General features: G+C 42.0%; 1 long non-coding RNA gene across 1 annotated transcript; it reads right to left on the bottom strand.

Annotated features, from left to right (window-relative positions):
• Positions 1–464: 464 nt before the first annotated feature.
• On the bottom strand, positions 465–4,240 carry LOC137327403 (uncharacterized). Its single transcript, XR_010964444.1, has 2 exons — positions 3,866–4,240; positions 465–3,098 (listed from the first exon to the last, which is right to left on the bottom strand). It is a non-coding gene; the product is annotated as an uncharacterized lncRNA (long non-coding RNA).
• Between the last annotated feature and the right edge of the window lie 17,860 nt (positions 4,241–22,100).

Here is a 22,100-nt window from a genome sequence, read left to right on the forward strand (position 1 = left end):
CCCTTGCTAAACACATTCTGAAAGTTATTTTTACCAGAAAGATTGGGAAACATATTATGGTTTTGCCAGGTAAATGGAGGTAAGTGGTAAATCATTTAGTAAGTGAAAAAATAGTTTTTTGAAAGACTATATCATTTAATGTTGCTTCAGATCATAGTTATAAAGATCAAGGTAAAATGTAGCCTATTTAAGCTTGCTAAGTGTATCCTCCTGTCAGAAGTATAATTTAGAAGCTATAATAGCCCCCTGGAAGCCATTTTCTTTTAAGTATATAATAGGAAAAAGGTGATTTGGGTCATACTAGATTGTAGGTCCTTGTCATTTGCAATGTTTAGTTTGAAAATGGTGTACACTAAATTGAAGAGTTAAACTGTAGCAAGTGGATTGTTAGCAGATTATCGGTCACTGACGCAACTATGGGTTGTTAATTCATCAACAATAACTTCCGCTTGATTCTAGCCCGAGTGGTTACAAAATAGCAAGTTTAATAGATTGACTTACACATTACATTCAACAGTATTATAGCTATAATACAACTGTCTGCAGATTACATTAAATGACAAACAATCAATACAACCTGATGGACTTCCGACCATACCCTCTTGAGAGCTCTAACTTTTGGGAGGGAGCATGCCCTATCTTTATATTATTCGGCTGTGTTGTTCTGTATGCCAGCACTGCTGGTCTTATCTCATGGTTCCTCCCACCGAGCTGACACCACGTTAGCATCTCAAGATAAGCTGTTTTACATAGTGTAGCTAATGTCCTTAATATCCATCTCTGTTTACAAGCTGTGATGAAGGACGAATTCCTCAGAGGATTCCCTTATTTGGCCTTGCACGGCCTCACCAATGTCAGTTTCATAGCAACCACATCTCTTGTTTTGGTGTAAACCACCTTCTGACGTTAATGTTATCAATTCTGTGGTCTCCCTGATGTTTTGCTGTGTGAGCTGTCCTTGTTCTCACAGAGATGCTGAACATTTGCCCTCCTATCTTCTATGCTTGTTTTGAACCATATTCTTACATTCCCTCCTCTTGAACCTGAGTGGAACCACACTGGTTCAATTATAGCATCTAGAAATGGGCCATCTCTTGACCTTTGGGTGTTTATAGTCCTGAAGTGTCAGCATGCTCTGTCTATTACAAACTGTCATTCATACACACACTGAGGCATGAATGCGCCCCCTCCTTTTAACACCGCCCTCTTGCTAAATGTTTGGGAGCTTTATGCGAGCTTGGCGAGTTGAGATATTGACCATGCTTGGCTCCTGGTTCCACCCAGGTTCAATTTTCACTTTATCTCTCATCTATATCTTTGATCTCGCCTAAGATGATCTTGAGTTTACATAAGCACACATAAGGACACATAAACATAGACATATTGCTTCTAAGTTTCATTTGGTTAATACAGAAACCATAATATCAAGAAATCATGAACTTAAAAGATTCTCCAGCTCTCCTTTAACCAATATCCATCTTGTGGATATTTTTGATAAGTACTATTTCTCCCTAGCCTAATCTCATTGTTAACTGAAAAGAACCTAACCCTGAATTTTGGAAATCCAAATGACTATGTCCCTCTTTATTTTAATTTCAATCCCTCTGATAGGTATCAGTGTTTCCTGATTGTTTCATTAATTAGTCAGTTTCTCAATGGAGCATGTGTCAGTGCCTTGTTTAAAAGGTTTTCTCACTCTCTTGAGCCACATTAACCATTTCATATCGTGCTGTTGTCAAGTAACTGAGCATGTCTGAGACCTGCTCTTCAGTGTATCTTCACCATGCATTTCTTCCTGCTGGCCAGTTTCTTTTTCCTCATGTCATTGGTGAATGTGCTTTCCATGGCACACTTCATAAGTCCAGTAAGATTCAATCCTGTAAGAGCAACTGCTCTGTTTGAAGAGTGGTTCTAATAGCTCACCAAGCTGTAGGCTTTTGTATTCATGTTCTTCATCCTGGTCTCCATTTCCAATTGACGGAAACATACATTTGTATCGTTCATGTCCATTGTATCTTATCAAAAGATCGTGGGGGGGGGGGGGATGTGTCTGGAAGTCTTTGCTTATCTCCCCCTGCAGGGTCCCGATGTCTCAGGTTGTGGCCAGGCTATCAAATGCAGTTTTCTCATTGTTCATTAAAGGCAAGGACACAAATATCTCCAAGAGAAAGCTTTCAATGTACTATTCTCAACTACATTTTCCTGACTTTCACTCGATTGTACATTTCTACCAGATTGAAATCTTTTGATAAATCATGCCCAGGTGATTTATTTACCCACAATCACCCAGGGTGATGACTTTAGAGAAATTCCTATTTGATGGTGTTATTTTTCTGGTTCTATGCTTTATCCTCAACAACTTCCTCTCATCCAAGTTTACACATCCCATCATATTACCATTCATGAGCCCTGGAGGAATGTTACTGTCCAATGCAATATTTAAAAACTGGTCCAATATCTCAATACATTTTTTGATTATTTTACTTAAATTCTTCTTGGACCACTTTTCATTATCACAATTTGAGAGCAGTATTGTTGGACTGACAGGACTTGTCAATGTACAATTTTATTTCCCCCCATAAAATACTTTCTTCCTTGATACACAGCATTGGACAGGAACCATTTAGACTGGACTCCTTATATTTTAAAATATAATTTGATTATCCCCTTAAACTACAGGTAAATTTTCCCTTCTTGAGTGTTTGAATAGCAACTCATATTTATTTATCTTATAATTCCAATTTCACAAACAAATTATGTCCAGGCTTTATGGTTTTACAGTAGAGACAGAAGTACTTGTAATTACTCTTGGCAAAACGTTTTCAAAAGAGGAAAAGCAACTTGGATCAAGGCTGATGATTGCTTTTCCTTCTCTATGTAATTTTGAATTTTTGATAGGGCTTAAGTCTAGGTCAAAAATATCACCACACAGTGATATTTGATATCTGCCGACCTCTGCAGATAAGGTCTTAAATTCTTAACAACATTGGATGTTCCCGCACCAATACCTCACCAGCAAAGATTGCTCCGTAACTTTGTGAAGCCATTTTTATGTCCTGCACCATCAACGCTCAGGCGATCCCGAAAACCATAGTCCCCTGTTTTAAAAAGAAACACAGAAAATCCATTGTGGCTCTTCTTGAGAGCACAAGGGGTTAAAAATAACAAACAATTCATTAATTTTCTTCTGTCACCCTTTATCCTGGGACCAGAGAGGACTCCACATACATTTCCGTGAATGAATCTAATTACCTCACTCCAGGAGGAATAGTCAGCAAAGGGAGCACAAAATTTTGCCCAATATTTCCTTCTATCACATGAGGAAATATCTACTTACATTAAGAATAAATGCAAAGGTTGTTGCTTGGTGAATTAAAAACAGATGTTGGTGTCCTTGGAAAGGGCTAACTTCTTTGCAGACATATAAACAACTCGCAGCGTGGGTCAACGCAGCGTTCAAATAAATTTTTTAAAAAGCCTTTTGTATCAGGGAAGATAATATTTAAGTTCGTTCATCTTATTTTTAGTAAGTCCAACATTTCCAAATTGTTGTCTTAGAGACAGGAGATTAAGTTTCATTTCTACTACTTTTAATCAAAGGACGCGTTAGCCTTCACAGCTAAACAAAATCTTTGTAACATTACACAAAAGAGAACACAAAGCAAACATTGCGAAAAGAAAGCACTAACATAGGCTTTTAAAACAAAGAACACATTATGCAGCTAATAACACTCTACTGATATTTATATAATTCCTTTACAGACTCTGTCTGCTGTGAAAGGACTAATTTTAGCTCCTTGTCATCCGGCACAATTTCTTTCCCTCTTTTCTTTTGCTTAGAACATAAACCATCCAGTGCACTCACCATGGTTATTTCTTTCTCTCTCTCTGTCTCTCCATCTCTCCATCTCTCTGTCTGTCTGTCTGTCTCTCCCTCTGTCTCCCAACACTAATTATTTTTAAACCTTTAAAACTCGGGCCCACCCAGGGATGCCATAATGTTAGCAGATTATCCGTTACTGTCGCAACTATGGGTTGTTAATCCATCAACAATGACTTCCACTTGATTCTAGCTCGAGTGGTTATAAAATAGTAAATTTAATAGATTGACTTACAACAGAATTGCACTACAACTGTCTTCAACATTACATTCAACAATATTATAGTTATAGCACAACTATCTACAGATTACATTAAATGACAAGCAGTCAATACAATCTGATGGACTTCTGACCATACCCCCTTGAGAGCTCTAACTTTTGGGAGGGAGCATGCCCTATCTTTATACTCTTCGTCAGCGTTGTTCTGTACGTAAGCACCGCTGGTCTTATCTCATGGTCGTAAGTTCTCCCACCGTGCTGACACCACGTTAGCAATTCAAGATAAGCTGCTTTACGTAAGGTAGCTAATGACCTCAACCTCCATCTTGGTTTACAAAATGCTATGTTCCTCTGAGGAATGCCTTCTTCTTATCTGTGTACAGCCCTCCCCCCCCTTATTGCCCTTGAACGTCCCACCAATATTGGTTTCAAAACAACCATATCTCTTGTTTTGGTGTAAACCACCTTCTAATGTTAATGTTATCAATTCTGTGGTCTCCCTGATGTTCTGCTGTGTGAGCTGTCCTTGTTCTCACAGAGATGCTGAACTTTTTCCCTCCTATCTTCAATTCCAGTTTTAAACCATATTCTTACATGGACTGTTTTCTAGTCCATTCCCCTATTGTTAATGCTAATCAGATAGTCAGCGACCTGCTGAAATTAATATACTACATAATTAATGTAATCATGGTACTCTAATGTCCTTTTTACACTATATGTTTTATATCTGTATGAAGCACTGCATTTTAGCAAATTTACTTTCAGGGAGCAATCTTGCGACACTTTAGAATTGTAGCAGCAACAGTATAAACTGTAAACAGTAACAAATGAACTCTAAAAAGTTCTCAAGGTGTTCCATTAACACAGTTGCCTAGACTTTCCACTCAGGCAAGATCTCAACAGTGGTGGGGCACTGACCCCCACTCTAATTTCTGAGTCAGCTTCATTATAATATTTTGGGCAAGTGCCAAATGTCAGAGATGCCTCTGATTTGGAACTGGCTCATTGGGGAGTGGAAAATAAGATATAGGATTTAAAGGCCTACAATAAGAACATAAGAACATAAGAAATAGGAGCAGGAGTAGGCCAATCGGCCTCTCGAGCCTGCTCCGCCATTCAATAAGATCATGGCTGATCTGATCCTAACCTCAAATCTAAATTCATGTCCAATTTCCTGCCCGCTCCTCGTAACCCCTAATTCCCTTTACTTCTAGGAAACTGTCTATTTCTGTTTTAAATTTATTTAATGATGTAGCTTCCACAGCTTCCTGGGGCAGCAAATTCCACAGACCTACCACCCTCTGAGTGAAGAAGTTTCTCCTCATCTCAGTTTTGAAAGAGCAGCCCCTTATTCTAAGATTATGCCTCCTAGCTCTCCGATTTTTCCTGCCATAGTGCATAACCTCACATTTTCTAATATTGTATTGCATCTGCCAAATCTCCGCCCACTCACCCAGCCTGTCTATATCCCCTTGTAGGTTTTTTATGTCCTCCTCTCTCTCTACTTTCCCTCTCATCTTTGTATCATCTTCAAACTTTGATATGTTACACTCGGTCCCCTCCTCCAAATCGTTAATATAGATTGTAAAGAGTTGGGGACCCAGCACCGACCCCTGCGGAACACCACTGGCTACTGGTTGCCAGTCCGAGAATGTACCATTTATCCATTTAACTTAAAGGAGAACCATCCTCATCGTCATTTTTGGTGCACAGAAGAATGTTCTGTGAGAAAAAATGTCTGTCAAGTCAGCTGGATGGTGGACAGCTCCCAGGTTCTTTGATGCAGCTGTGGATGTGCTGCTGGAAGGAGTCGGGCAGAGGAGGGCGACCCTGTTTCGCATCAAGTGATGCAGACACCCAAGGAGAGCTGACATGGTTGACTGCCTTAAAATGAAGGCATCAAGGGTACGCCCAAGGAACCGAGCATTGACTTACATAATACAGTGCTGCATGTTGAGAGAATAGAATCCTTTCCCATTGATGTAGGTCATGACATTAAGCAAGGGAGCACATAGGATCTTATGAGTGCAATCTATGACCCATGCATCTTTGGGAATCCTGCCACTCTGTAAAATTGCAGTGCCTTTTCATGCTGCCACTTATTGCCCATGGTGAAACAGATGAAATTGCTTGGCTGATGTTAGTGATGTTCCCAGTGACAGCCTCGAATGTCCCTGTAGCATAGAGTTAGGGATCATTATGACCTTAACAGCCACTGACAGTGCAAATAGAGAATGGTCTGTAGATGGTGACATGTTTGTAAAGTGAAAGGGGAAGATGACACAAGATTATTAATTCATTGCAGGTCAAGAAAAACTCTGCTGTGCGGGAGTGGCAGGAGATGTGCCACCCTGGTAGGGGTGGGCTGTAGGTCCACTTGCAGCATGTGGCATAACTTAGAGATGGCTTCCTTGACAAATGCAGATCAGTGCACATCTGCCTACTTATTCTGGTATATGGGTGCTGAGCACCTCTGATGCAGCCTAGCATCCCTCCATTGCTCCTCCTCTTGTTTTTCCAGAAAGCAAAGAGATAGGGGAATTCTCAATGAGGAACCACTTGTGCCCTGTACGAAATGGTGGTGGGGGGAAATACCAGCTGTACAGCAAAGAAGGCAAGTATCAAAGTAGTTGGCATCAGCAAAAGCTAGGCTCTTTGAATTCTCTTCCAGCTTCTGCTGAGTGCTTAGCAACCTGGATGCTGCTTTATATGGGCAGTAGATGAAACGGCACAATAGGTGGAAATGATGGGCACATGACATTATGACGTAATTGTTGCCTCTATTGCATGGAACGTCCCGAGGACCAGTGGACGTTTCCTGTAGCTGCCAGAAATTACAAAGGAAAATCATAAAATCATAGAATGGTTACAGCAAGGAAGGAGGCCATTCGGCCCGTCGAGTCCATACTGGCTCTCTGCAAGAGCAATCCAGCGAGTTCAACTCCCCCACCCTATCCCCATAGCCCTGCAATTTTTTTCCCTTCACGTACTTATCCAATTCCCTTTTGAAAGCCACGATTGAATCTGTCTCCACCACCCCCATGGGCAGTCCATTCCAGATCATAACCACTCGCTGTGTAAAATAATTTTTCCTCATGTCGCCTTTGGTTCTTTTGCCAATCATCTTAAATCTATGTCCTCTGTTTCTTGACCCTTCCACCAAAGGGATCAGTTTCTGTCTATCTACTCTGTCTAGATCCTTCAAGATTTTGAATACCTCTATCAAATCTCCTCTCAACCTTCTCTGCTCTAAGGAGAACAACCCCAGTTTCTCCAGTCTATCCAAGTAACTGAAGTGCCTAATCCCTGGAATCATTCTAGTAAATCTCTTCTGCACCCTCTCTAAGGCCTTCACATACTTCCTAAAGTGCGGTGCCCAGAATTGGACACAATACTCCAGTTGTGGCCAAACCAGTGTTTTATAAAGGTTCATCATTACCTCCTTGCTTTTGTACTCTATGCCTCTATTTATAAAGCCCACAATACCGTATGCTTTCTTAACTGCTTTCTCAACCTGCACATATACCCCCAGATCTCTCTGTTCCTGCACCCCTTTTAGAATTGTACCCTTTAGTTTATATTGCATCTTCTCGTTCTTCCAACCAAAATGTATCACCTCACACTTCCTGCGTTAAATTTCAGCGGCCACGTGTCTGCCCATCCCACCAGCCTGTCTATGTCCTCTTGAAGTCTATTACTAACCTCCTCACTGTTCGCAACAAGTTTTGTGTCATCTGCAAATTTTGAAATTGTGTCCTGTACACCCAAGTCCAAGTCATTGATATATATTAAAAAAAGCAACGGCTAGAACCGACCCCTGGGGAATACCACTGTACACCTCTCTCCAGTTTGAAAAACAACCGTTCACCACTACTCTCTGTTTCCTGTTACTTAGCCAATTTTGTATCCATGCTGCCACTGCCCCCTTTATTCCATGGGCTTCAACTTTAATGACAAACCTATTTTGCGGCACTTTATCAAATGGCTTTTTGGAAGTCCATATACACCACATCAACCGCATTGTCCTCAATTACCCTCTCTGTTACCTCATCAAAAAACGCAATCAAATTAGTTAAACATGATTTGCCTTTAACAAATCCGTGCTGGCTTTCCCTAATCAATCCACACTTGTCCAAGTGACTGCTAATTCTGTCCCGGATTATCGTTTCGAAAAGAATCCCCTCTACCGAGGTTAAACTGACTGGCCTGTAATTGCTGGCTTTATCCTTACACCGTTTTTTGAACAAGGGTGTAACATTTGCAGTTCTCCAGTCCTCTGACACCACCGCTATATCGAAGGATGATTGGAAGATTATGGCCAGTACCTCTGCAATTTCCACCCTTCCTTCCCTCAGCAACCGAGGGCGCATCCAATCTGAACCGGGTGACTTATCTACTTTATGATGTGGAAATGCCGGTGATGGACTGGGATGGACAAATGTAAGGAATCTTACAACACCAGGTTATAGTCCAACAATTTTATTTTAAAATCACAAGCTTTCGGAGATTATCCCCTTCGTCAGGTGAATTGTTGGACTATAACCTGGTGTTGTAAGATTCCTTACATTTATCTTCTTTAAGTACAGCTAGTCTTTCTAGTACCGCCTCTTTATCAATTTTTAGCCCATCCAGTATCTCAACTACCTCCTCTTTTACTGTGACTTTGGCAGCATCTTCTTCCTTGGTAAAGACAGATGCAAAGTACTCATTTAGTACCTCAGCCATGCCCTCTGCCTCCATGCGTAGATCTCCTTTTTGGTCCCTAATTTGTCCCACCCCTCCTCTTGCTACCTGTTTACTGTTTACATGCCTATAGAAGACTTTTAGATTCCCTTTTATGTTTGCCACCAGTCTATTCTCATACTCTCGCTTTGCCCCACTTATTTCCTTTTTTGCTTCCCCTCTGAACTTTCTATATTCAGCTTGGGTCTCACTTGCATTATCAACCTGACATCTGTTATATGCCCCTTTTTTCCACTTCATCTTACTCACTATCTCTTTTGTCATCCAGGAAGCTCGGGCTTTAGTTGCCCTATCTTTCTCCCTCTGGGAATGTACTTAGACTGCACCCGAACCATTTCCTCTTTAAAGGCCGCCCATTGTTCAATTACAGTTTTGTCTGCCAATCTTTGATTCCAATTTACCCGGCCAGATCCTTTCTCATCCCACTGAAATTGGCCCTCCTCCAATTGAGTATTTTTTACTTTAGAGTGCTCCTTGTTCTTTTCCATAGCTAATCTAAACCTTATGATACTATGATCGCTGTTCCCTAAATGTTCTCCCACTGACACTTTGTTCATTTGGCCCACCTCATTCCCCAGAACCAGATCCAGCAATGCCTCCTTCCTCGTTGGGCCTGGTACTGGTACTGGTCAAGAAAGTTCTCCTGAACACACATCAAAAATTCCTCCCCCTCTTTGCCCCTTACATTATTACTATCCCAGTCTATATTAGGTTAGTTGAAGTCCCCCATTATCACCACTGTATGGTTCTTGCACATCTCTGTAATTTCCCTGCAAAATTGTTCCTCTATATCCTTACCACTAATTGGTGGCCTGTAGAATACACCCAGTTGTGTAAAGGCACCTCTATTGTTTTTTTAACGCTAACCAAATAGATTCTGTTCTTGACCCCTCCAGGACATCCTCTCTCTCCAGCACTGCAATATTCATCCTTAATAAATACTGCGACCCCCCACCTTCCTTTCTTTCCTTCCCTATCTTTCCTGAACATCTTGTATCCAGGAATATTTAATACCAAATCCTGCCCTTTTTATCACCACATCATATTCCCATGCGGATAATTGTGTCTCCAGCTCACCAATCTCGTTTACTACACTACGTGCGTTTACACGCATACACTGTAAACCTATCTTGGACCTTCTTGTATTCTCTGTTAATCTGATCCCACCTAATACTGTACTAGTGCTATCTGTCTCTCCCAATCCTTTGTGCACCTTGTTTCTCCTTTCCAATACTACATCCTGATGCCCACCCCCCTGCCAAATTAGTTTAAACCCTTCCCAATGAGGCAGATTCCATCCAGTTTTGTGATCAGGGCCACTCAATTTACAGGTGTAGCTAACTGGAAAATCCCGGCATCTTTGCTAACAGAAACTGTAACTAGGATTTGGACACCGGTTAGTGGAACTCCATATACATGCTTGCAGACATGCACAGAGCTGCCTCTGATTAGAGGACACTGTGGACTCTCAGTATAACTTGGATTTCCTGGCTCAACTTCATTCTAAGCAGGTATTGGTCTCAGAGTTAGTATATAGTTGCATCTTAAGATCTCCATTCAGTACAAGCCTGTGGGAAGGTATTACAGTACATTAGTTTATGAACCATAACAAATTATATAATGGGCCAGAAATCGGGCAGAGCAGCGAGGCAACGCTCGCTGTAGCTCCTGCAAATTAAATTAACAAAAATACTTACTCTGTGACGTCGAATTGCTTGAATATGGACTTTTAAAAAAATGAGTGCTATCAACCCAGCCTCTGAGCAGCGTGAGTTGCCGCAAGGCTGGAAAAGTCTGTGAGGAGAAGACGCGCCCACAGATTCAGGCTGCATTGCTCAGCAGGCAAGCAGACTTCTTCCATTTAAAGTTGGAATTCCGTATGTCATCGTAAGTAAAAATTTAAATTTTTTTTAATAAAAAGCCAAAGAAATAATTGAACTAAATTAAAGAGACAGAAGGGAAAAGTAAAAAAAAACTTTAATTTTTTAATTAAAAAAAAAATTTTAATGACCAAAAGTATTAAACTAAGGAGTAATATGAGACATTTTTAAAAGTTAATTTTTAGTTGTTTGGCAGTCATTAAGATTTACCGCGCTGTTAAAACTTAGTTTAGACCTGTATTTTTAAGCGTACCTGTTTGGTGGCATAATTAGTTACTTTCCAGCTGTGCAGATAAGCAAGTTGGCACTTTTTCAATGATTTTTCTCTGATTGCACCGTGCGACGGCCCTTTAATTCGAAGCTGTCATATCACCAGCGATCCACTAGGAGCAAGTTCACGATTTCCGCGTTTCACTGCGCCTGTGCAAACACGGGAACTTGCTCCTTCAATTCACCACTAAAAACTGTTGAGTTCCTCCGTTATTTAGGGAGTGATTTTTGGCCCATTGTGTTTTTCAATTCAGGACTGTCCCTTGGGGCTATCATTGTCAAAAAAAATTGAAAAATAACAATTTAGAATTAGTCAATAAGAAACTGAGTTTGTATATCTATAGCATTGAAAATTAATACATCAATTTTTATTTGTGGGAGACATTAGTTATGAGATTGCCTGGCATCCTGTATGCAGCAGCAGCTGAGAAATTCAAACAAGGCCACATTGACTTAAAAATATTCAATAAAACTACAGCTACATACTGACAGGTCAGAATAATACTAGCAAAAATGGCCAACTTTAATTACCTACTTAAAAAACAACTCTGCCATGTTTTCTAAACTGTGATTTACTACACTGTGGAGAAATTCAACTTGTAACTTTGTAACTGTTTGATTTCTTCTCTATGCTTCTTTCCCAGTACAAACGATCCCATGTGGCCTAAATAATTCAGCATACTTAATTAGACTATACTGACCCCAATTATTTTACAACTATATAGTCTGGATAATGCATTCCACTTGGGATAATCTCTTGAAGGGAAAGCTTATCAAAATGGAGCACTCAGACAAGTGGATGGTAAACAAAATGTTGCAGGCATGTGGAAATAATTATAAGGTACAAGTTGAATTGTTCAACACAACGACATATAAGGAGAGAAATTCGACTTTCCTCTTGCCCTGGCCAACCTTTATCCCTATCACCGAACCTGGACACTGGTTTGTTGAAGCTCCAAGCTGACTCCACATTGTCTACAAGTTGGTTTTATCCAGCCAGAGGATCTCACACTTTAACTTTGGACTGATGCCATTCAAAGATTGGTGTACTGCATTCATTAACAGCAACTTGCATTTATATAGCACCTTTAACATAGCAAAATGTTGCAAGATGCTTCACAGAGATGTGAGGAAAATTGACGCTGAACCAAAGATTAGGAGGGTGGCCAAAAGCTTGGTCAAAGTGGTGGGTTTTAAGTAGGGGGTTAAAGGAGGAATGGAATGTGGAAAAGTAGTGGGGTTTAGGGGTGGAATTCCAATCAGTGTGACTTAAGTAGCTGAAGGCATGTCCACCAATGATGAGGTGAAGGGAGGGGGAATGCACGAGACAAGAGTCGGAGGAATAGAGAGTTCAAGGGGAGAGATTGCAAGGCTGGAGCAGGTTACACAGATAGGGAGGGATGAGAGCATGGAGACGTTTAAAGACAAGTAAAATAATTTTAAGTCTGAGGCAATGTAGATCAGCGATGATGACAAAGGCATGTATCAGGGTTTTAGCGGTGAATGGGTTGAGGTAGGGAGAGAGGCTGGCAATATTATGGAGGTAAAACTAGATAGTCTTTGTGATGGAGAGGAAATGAGGTTGGGGATTCAGCTAGGGACGAACAGGATTCTGAAGTTGTGAACTTCTGGTTCAGCTTAAGATAGTGGCCTGGTGCGGGAATGGAGTCAGTGGCAGTGGTACGGAGTTTATGGTGGGAGCCAAATATGACGGCTTCGATCTTCTGGAGGAAGTTGAGACTCATCCGAGACTGGATGTTGGACAAGCCTGACAGCATGTGGGCAGTGGAGAGGTAGAGAGAAGTGGTGGAGAGGTAGAGCTAAATAAATGTGGAAGTTGACCCCATGTTTGCAGATAATGTTGTTAAGGAGCAAATAATGGACAAAGGAGTTGCATAACAATGTGTTAAGTGTTCATACAGTAATCTTCAGAATAATTTTAAGGCCTTAGTATCATAGTTGTGTTTTTTTCCAATTAATTATTTGGTATCCACTGCCAACATATATGCAAACATTCACGTGTTCATTGTTAGACATAGGACAATGTCCAAATGATCAGAAACATTGGGGAAATTTTAACCTCCCAGAACGGGTGAGAGAGGGGTGGGAAGTTAAAAATTCAATAATGGGAAACCTGACCCCAGCCCGCCTCCAACGCGCCAGTTTTAACAGAGGCGGGTGACTAACCTGCTCTCCAGAGGCGGGCCCGCCATTTAAATATTTTAATGGGGCTGTATGCCTCAAATTTTAGGACAATTTTAAACTTAATGGCAACCCGGCAACTGAAGGGAAGCGAGAACTGCCAGATCCAGCAAATAAGTGCTTTTCCATCACTGCTTGTGGACCAAGACGAACAGGAGTGTTACTCCCCGATGTCGTCCATGGCCCACGATCTTCTCCCCGGCCACCCCCTCCCCCCCCAGTGTCGTCCCTGGCCCTCCATGATCTCCTCCCTCCCTCCTCTATGCTCCTCGGCCGCGGCATGGTGCCGCAGGTCTTCCTACCCGTCACCCAGCCAGCCTCCCAATCCGGCTGGCTGCCGGCCAGGAAACGGAGACAAAAAATTTAAATGCGATCCTACCATTAAATTCGGAAACCCACATTTCCGGATTTCCCAGCTGTTACATCTTCCCCCTGCTCCCTCCCCCCTCCCTGTAAATATTGGAGCCATTAATTTATTTCAAGATTCTGAATTTTACAAGAGTCTGGCCCACCTAGTGCCCACCATTCTATTGTTTCACATTAACGAAATTAAGCACTGCTTACCCTTTGAGTAACTTTCAACACTGAGGTTTTCACTCACCCTGGTTCATTTATATAACTATTTTTCTGAACCTGTTATTGATATAAACCTGAAAACATAATCAAATAGAATTATTGTATTGAAAAATCAAACATCTATCTGGAACTGCCTTTTAAATATGGTTTCAGACATGATTGGATAGATAATGCAGTATACAGATGGCACAAACAAATACTTATTACAGGTCTTTGTCCTTCCACAAGGACAGTGTTTTATAGCACTCAATATACTAGTATCTCTCAAAAAAGTCTATTGTCTCCACAATGCATTCATCTTTCTACCAGTAAACTTCCACACAAGATAAAACACATTTTGGTATTCACTTCTACTATTGACAGTGTACCGTTCTTTAGTTTTCACTCTAAACCCAATTACGGTTTATTGTTAAAGAAAGGCAGCAACATCAATACAATCTTTGAAAGACCCCCAGCCAATTTCAGGCAACCTGTTTCTCTCTTGAGTTTGTATTAGCACTTACATTTGATCATACAGCTGGGGCTGTATCTTTCTTCAGCATTTTCCTACCAGATACTCATCTGGTTTAAAGGGTATTTTCGTGGCAAGTAAGGGGGTGAGATTTCTTTTGTCAGTAATTGATTTTGATAAAATTCTAGATTTCGTCTTCTGTACTCATACAGACTTTATTGATCAAAAGTACGCTTTTTTGGCAGGAAGAATTTCAGCCGCCAAGTGTTAATTACGCATTCATGGCCATTTCTGCTGTCGCTTCGATAGGAGCCTGCCAGAATGGCCATAAATTAAGCTGGGTCCTGGTTATGTCAGAGGTTCCTTTGCCTGTGGGGTGAGGTTGCAAACTCTGAATGTCAATGTTCCTGTACCCTGCGCCTTCAGTGAAAGCCAGCGTATGGTCGATGGAGGTATGCCTGGTCAGACCAGGCGTGCCTCGCCCACAGGGGTGGAAGTGGGGTTGAACCTGGGGGCACCATATTGTTGTTTCCGTTGGGGAGGCGGGGGGAGGCACCTTCCCAGTATGACAGTTGTTCTACAGGCATCCCTTCTAGTGTAGGTGCCTACAAATGGCACACTAATTAGCGAACCTCTGCCAGGGCCAGTGGTGGACATTCCCAGTAGGTGCGATCCCAGTATTATTGCAGGGATTACTGGCCTGCAGGTTTTGAAGGCCATGGCTATTAATGAATTATAGAACTTTCAGCACAAAGTGTTAGGTGTAGAGGGTATAATTTCAAAGTTTGCAAATGATATGAAACTCCGAAATGTAATAAACAATGTGGAGGATAGTAACAGACTTCAGGAGGACATAGATAGACTGGTGAAATGGGCAGACACATGGCAGATGAAATTTAATGCAGAAAAATGCACTTTGGTAAGAAGAATGAGGAGAGGCAATATAAGCTAAATGGTACAATTTTAAAGAGGGTGCAGGAACAGAGAGACCTGGGGCCGTACATACACAAATCTTTGAATGTGGCAGGACAGGTTGAGAAGGCTGTTAAAAAAGCATATGGGATCCTGAGCTTTATTGATAGAGGCATAGAGTACTAAAGCAAGGCAGTTATGCTAAATCTTTATAAAACACTGGTTAGGCCTCAGCTGGAGTATTGTGTTCAATTGAGGACGCCACACTTTAGGAAGGATGTCATGGCCTTAGAGAAGGTGGAGAAGAGATTTATTAGAATGGTGCCAGGGATGAGGGACTTCAGTTATGTGGAGATACTGGAGAAGCTGGGATTGTTCTCTTTAAAACAGAGAACGTTAAGGAGAGATTTGATAGAGGTGTTCAAAATTATGAATGGTTTTGACGGAGTAAACAAGGAGAAAATGTTTCCAGTGGCAGACGGGTCAGTAATCAGAAGGTGATCGGCAAAAGAGCCAGAGGCGACACGAGGAAACATTTTTTAATGCAGCGAATTGTAATGATCTGGAATTCACTGCCTGAAAGGGTGGTGGAAGCAAATTCAGTAGTAACTTCCAAAAGGGAATTGGATAAATACTTGAAGGGAAAAAAATTACAGAGCTATGGGGAAAGAGCAGGGGAATGGGACTAATTGTATAGCTCTTTCAAAGAGCCAGCACAGGCACGATGGGCCAAATGACCTCCTCCTATGCTGTACCTACTATGATACTATGAAAGGAGGACGTTCTGCCTTTACCAGTGCTAGTCCTAGCTCCACATAGAAGCTGCCTATCTATCCCCATTTTCCTGCATTTTCCCCACATCATTTAATATTGTACTTTCTTTGAAACATTATTAAAGTAACTTTTCACATTCTCACACAGTGGTTTACTACAGGCAGCAATGGAAAGATATGTGTTAATGTAAATTAAATCATAACTAGAGGTGACTCATTTGACACTGAACAAGTCTGACTCAGTCTGCTTTTATATTGGTTTCCTGGCATGTTAATGCCACCTGAAAGACCTGTTCTTTTTTTAAACCAGCCTTTCTCTGAAAAGCAGGTCTTCCCATGAGCTGGCTTTAGTGAATCCATGTTTACTCTGGGGCTGTGTAAGACCTGTGTGTGGGAGTTGTGGCATTAATACGGCAAGAAACCAATTTCATTTCTGCTGATGGTAAAATGTGGGAAAAGTTTGCTTTCGCTCACTGGATTCATAAGTTATGTTTCAGAGATCAAGAGCTCCATATATTAATCTTATAAATTCATTAAAGAGGAGGAAATGATAGGCCCTGAAAATAAGCTTCCCTCTGTGTATTGAAATGAATAGCTAAAATAGGTTTTAAAATCCCCTGATATTTTTCAAGTGTTCAGGTTGTTTGCAGCCATCAGCATTGGATTATACAAGTCAATCCTTGCTTCCCCAGCAGCCATCATGAATCCTTCATTCAAGGCAGTTGATAGCAAAAGCCATTCGGTAAGCTCTCATCCAGGAGACCTTTGGTTAATTTGAAAATGTAGCCATCATATTAACAACCCTGTCTACATCCCTTCCATGTCAAATCTCCACAGATATGACTTCACCTTAAATCGAAGCATCAGTTTGGCTCGGTGGGGACACTCTAAACCAAGTCAGAAGGTTGTGGGTTCAAGCCCCGTTCCAGAACTTAAAAACGGAGTCTTGGTTGACATTTCGGTGTAGTGCTGAAGGAGCACTGCATTGTTGGATCTGCTGTCTTTCTGCCTGTTCAGGTAGATGTAGAAGAAAAGTAGGCTGGTGTCCTGGCCAACACCCCATCCTCAACCAAAACTGATTAATTGGTTACTTATCTCATTTGCTTTGGGTAAATTGCCTGCTGTATTTGCCTACATGATGACTGTGAATACCCTTCGAAAGTAATTCATAAATCTCCTATTATTTCCATCATATCCAGGCAGAGTAAAAGGACTAGGCAGGTAGAGCAGGAGTCCCCTGGGGCCATCTCCCTCTCAAACAGATATTCTGCTTTAGATACTGTTGGGGGAGATGGCTTATCAGGGGAAAGCAGCAAGAGCCAGGTTCGGGGCACCATGGGTGGCTCTGCTGCACAGGAGGAGAGGAAGAAGAGTGGCAGGGCTATAGTGATAGGGGATTCAATTGTAAGGGGAACAGATAGGCGTTTCTGCGGCTGCAAACGTGACTCCAGGATGGTATGTTGCCTCCCTGGTGCTAGGGTCAAGGATGTCATGGAGCGGCTGCAGGGCATTCTGGAGGGGGAGGGTGAACAGCCAGTAGTCGTGGTCCATATTGGTACCAACGACATAGGTAAAAAAAGGGATGAGGTCCTGCAAGGTGAATTTAAGGAGTTAGGAGATAAATTAAAAAGCAGGACCTCAAAGGTAGTGATTTCAGGATTACTACCGGTGCCACGTGCTAGTGAGTATAGGAACAGGAGAATAGACCGGATGAATGTGTGGCTGCAGGGATGGTGTAGGAGGGAGGGATTTAGATTCCTGGGACATTGGGACCGGTTCTGGGGAAGGTGGGACCTGTACAAGCGTGACGGGTTACACCCGAGCAGGACCGGGACCAATGTCCTCGCGGGGTGTTTGCTAGTGCTGTTGGGGAAGGTTTAAACTAGAGTGGCAGGGGGATGGGAACCTGAGTGGGGAGTCAGAAGAGAATAAAGTTGAGAGCAGCAAGAGAGGGGAAGACCCAGGGTAAATCTACAATACAAATAGTACAAAACAGTTGTTCAAGAACAAGTGAAAGGGAAAAGCGTAGAGCAGCGGAAAGAAAGTGTACTTTAGGCACGACAGATAAAATAAAAACTAGAAGGCGTAAGGCGATTAACCCAGCATCAAAGCCGTGGCTGGGGGTTGGGAACCTGAGCAGGGAGACAGAGGAAAGCGTGTCAGGAAGGGACAGAAGGTATGGAGTAAAAGGTAAAGTGTTAAAAAAGGAAAAAGCAGGAACTAAGTGTCACAAAACATATTTGAAAGTTCTTTATCTGAATGCACGTAGCATTCGTAACAAAATGGACGGGTTAACGGCACAAATAACTGCTTATGGGTATGATCTTGTGGCCATTACAGAAACATGGCTGCAGGGTGACAACGACTGGGAATTAAATATGCCAGGGTATTTAACAATCAGAAAGGACAGGCAGGAAGGAAGGGGAGGTGGGGTGGCTATGTTAATAAAGGAAGGAATCACTGTAATACAGAGAAATGATATTGGGAGAAAGGATCAGGACAATGAAACAGTTTGGTTAGAGATAAGGAATAATAAGGGGCAAAAAACACGAGTGGGCGTAGTATATAGGCCTCCTAATAGTTGCAACTCTGCTGGAAGAAGTATTAATCAGGAAATAGTCGGGGCATGTAATAAGGGAACAGCTATAATTATGGTGAATTTTAACTATCATATTAACTGGACAAATCAAATTGGGCAGGGCAGCCTTGAGGAAGAGTTTATTGAGTGTATTAGGGATGGATTTCTTGAGCAGTATGTACCTGATCCTACAAGGGGGCAGGCAACCTTGGAGCTGGTCCTGTGTAATGAGCCAGGATTAATTAATAATGTCATAGTTATGGATCCCCTTGGAATGAGTGACCATAACATGGTTACATTCCATATCCAATTAGAGGGTGAGAAGGTTGGTTCTCAAACAAGCGTACTGAGCTTGAATAAAGGAGACAATGATGGTATGAGAGCAGAATTGATTAAAGTGGAATGGGAAAATAGATTAAAGGGTAAGACGGTACATGAGAAGTGGTGTTCATTTAAGGAGTTATTTTACAACCTTCAAAAAAAATATATATTCCACTGAAGAAAAAAGGGTGTAAAAGAAATGACAGCCATCCGTGGCTAAGTAAAGAAATTAAGGATAGTATCGGACTAAAAACAAGGACATATAAGGTAGCCAAACTTAGTGGGAGGATAGAAGATTGGGATGTCTTCAAAAGACAGCAAAAAGTAACTAAAGGATTGATTAAGAAAGGGAAGATAGATTATGAAAATAAATTAGCAAAAAATATAAAAACAGATAGCAAGAGTTTCTACAGTTATAAGAACATAAGAACATAAGAAATTGGAGCAGGAGTAGGCCAATCGGCCCCTCGAGCCTGCTCCGCCATTCAATAAGATCATGGCTGATCTGATCCCAACCACAAATCTAAAGAACACAAGAAGTCGGAGCAGGACCCGGCCACACAGCCCCTGGGCCCTCTCCGCCACCCACAGGGCATTGACCGATCCGAACTCAGCTTCATGTCCAATTTCCTGCCCGCTCCCCATAACCCCTAATTCCCTTTTATATAAAAAGAAAAAGGGTGGCTAAGGCAAACGTAAGTCCCTTAGAGGATGAGACCGGGAAATTAATGGTGGGAAACATGGAGATGGCAAAAATGCTGAACAAATATTTAGTTTCAGTCTTTATGGTAGAGGACACTAAGAATATCCCAACGCTGGACAAACAGGGGCCTCGAGGAGGGGGAAGAGCTAAATACGATTAAAATCACTAAGGAATTGGTACTCAGTAAATTAATGGGACTCAAGGCGGATAAATCCCCTGGACCTTTTGGCTTACATCCTACGGTCTTGAGGGAAGTGGCAGTAGGGATTGTGGATGCTTTGGTAATAATTTTCCAAAATTCTCTGGACTCGGCAAAGGTCCCGGCAGATTGGAAAACTGCTAATGGAACACCCTTATTTAAAAAGGGTAGTAGGCAGAAGGCTGGAAATTATAGACCAGTTAGCCTAACTTCTGTGGTGGGTAAAATTTTGGAGTCTATTATTAAGGAGACAGTAGCGGAACATTTGGATAAACATAATTTAATAGGACAAAGTCAGCATGGCTTTATGAAGGGGAAGTCATGTCTGACAAATTTGCTTGAGTTCTTTGAGGTCATAACGTACAGGGTGGATAAAGGGGAATCAGTGGACGTAGTATATTTAGATTTCCAGAAGGCATTCGACAAGGTGCCACATAAAAGATTATTGCTCAAGATAAAGAATCACTGGATTGGGGGTAATATTCTGGCATGGGTGGAGGATTGGTTATCTAACAGGAAGCAGAGAGTTGGGATAAATGGTTCATTCTCGGACTGGCAACCAGTAGCCAGTGGTGTTCCGCAGGGGTCGGTGCTGGGTCCCCAACTCTTTACAATCTATATTAACGATTTGGAGGAGGGGACCGAGTGTGACATATCAAAGTTTGCAGATGATACAAAGATGGGAGGGAAAGTAGAGAGTGAGGAGAACATAAAAAACCTACAGGGGGATATAGGCAGGCTGGGTGAGTGGGCGGAGATTTGGCAGATGCAATACAATATTGGAAAATGTGAGGTTATGCACTTTGGCAGGAAAAATCAGAGAGCAAGTTATCTTAATGGCGAGAAACTGGAAAGTACTGCAGTACAAAGGGATCTGGGGGTCCTAGTCAAGAAAATCAAAAAGTTAGTATGCAGGTGCAGCTGGTGATCAAGAAGGCCAACGGAATGTTGGGTTTTATTGCTAGGGGGATAGAATATAAAAACAGGGAGGTATTGCTGCAGTTATATAAGGTATTGGTGAGACCGCACCTGGAAGACTGCATACAGTTTTGGTGTCCATACTTAAGAAAAGACATACTTGCTCTCGAGGCAGTACAAAGAAGGTTCACTCGGTTAATCCCGGGGATGAGGGGGTGGACGTATGAGGAGAGGTTGAGTAGATTGGGACTCTACTCATTGGAGTTCAGAAGAATGAGAGGCGATCTTATTGAAACATATAAGATTGTGAAGGGGCTTGATCGGGTGGATGCGGTAAGGATGTTCCCAAGGATGGGTGAAGCGAGAACTAGGGGGCATAATCTTAGAATAAGGGGTTGCTCTTTCAAAACTGAGATGAGGAGAAACTTCTTCACTCAGAGGGTAGTAGGTCTGTGGAATTTGCTGCCCCAGGAAGCTGTGGAAGCTACATCATTAAATAAATTTAAAACAGAAATAGACAGTTTCCTAGAAGTAAAGGGAATTAGGGGTTCCGGGGAGCGGGCAGGAAATTGGACATGAATTTAAAATTGAGGTTAGGATCAGATCAGCCATGATCTTATTGAATGGCGGAGCAGGCTCGAGGAGCCGATAGGCCTACTCCTGCTCCTATTTCTTACGTTCTTGTTCTTAGATTTGCAAATCTCTGCAAGAACACTCTCTGCACACAAAACAATTTCAGTGCAACCAGATTTTTAATAATTAAATATGTCGTGTGCGTGAGTGCCTAATGTTTGCTTTCATGGTGCTTCCTCTTGGTGACAGTGTGTAATGCATATGCTTTTAAACCTAATATTGTACCTTGTCTAAGTGCTACCTGAGTGGTTGGAGTATGTGAGATGGTTGGCTGCTGTGCATATGAATTTCTTGGGATTGAAATGGCTCTCGCCTCTGGGCAGCAGTCTTCTGATGGGCTTGCCTCTTACACAACTGCTTGGCCTTGCATGCTTTCTGTCATGTGTAGCCATTAGTGGGGATTGGCAAGAGGGTCCAGATGAGGTACTGCCTTGATCATCCATGCCCATTTCAGCTAATCCTCAGCTGCTGGACATTGCCTCACCACAGCCATGAGCAGTTGACAGTAAAATAAACGGTACCAATGTGATCATTGAAACCTTACCTTGCCTCTCTAGCCAATCCACAAAGTTGGAAGAGACAACCTGTTCCTGGCCTCTGACATGGAGAGCACCACTGCAGATATCATTAAAATCTTCCACCCAAGCTGCAAATCCCAGCATGCTGCTTGTCCTGGACCAAATGACTGCACAACACATGTAAAACATGCATCTTTTGAAAGCAGGTCCCATGAGGTCCAGATCCCAAGTCTCTTCCACTGAGGAGTGACACAAGCTGGCCAGCTGGACAGGAGGTTCTGTTCCTTCTCTGTCACTACCAGCAGCTCCTGCTCATTCGAACT

This window comes from Heptranchias perlo, chromosome 11 (assembly GCF_035084215.1).
Source record: "Heptranchias perlo isolate sHepPer1 chromosome 11, sHepPer1.hap1, whole genome shotgun sequence".
In the NCBI taxonomy this organism is placed as follows: domain Eukaryota; kingdom Metazoa; phylum Chordata; class Chondrichthyes; order Hexanchiformes; family Hexanchidae; genus Heptranchias; species Heptranchias perlo.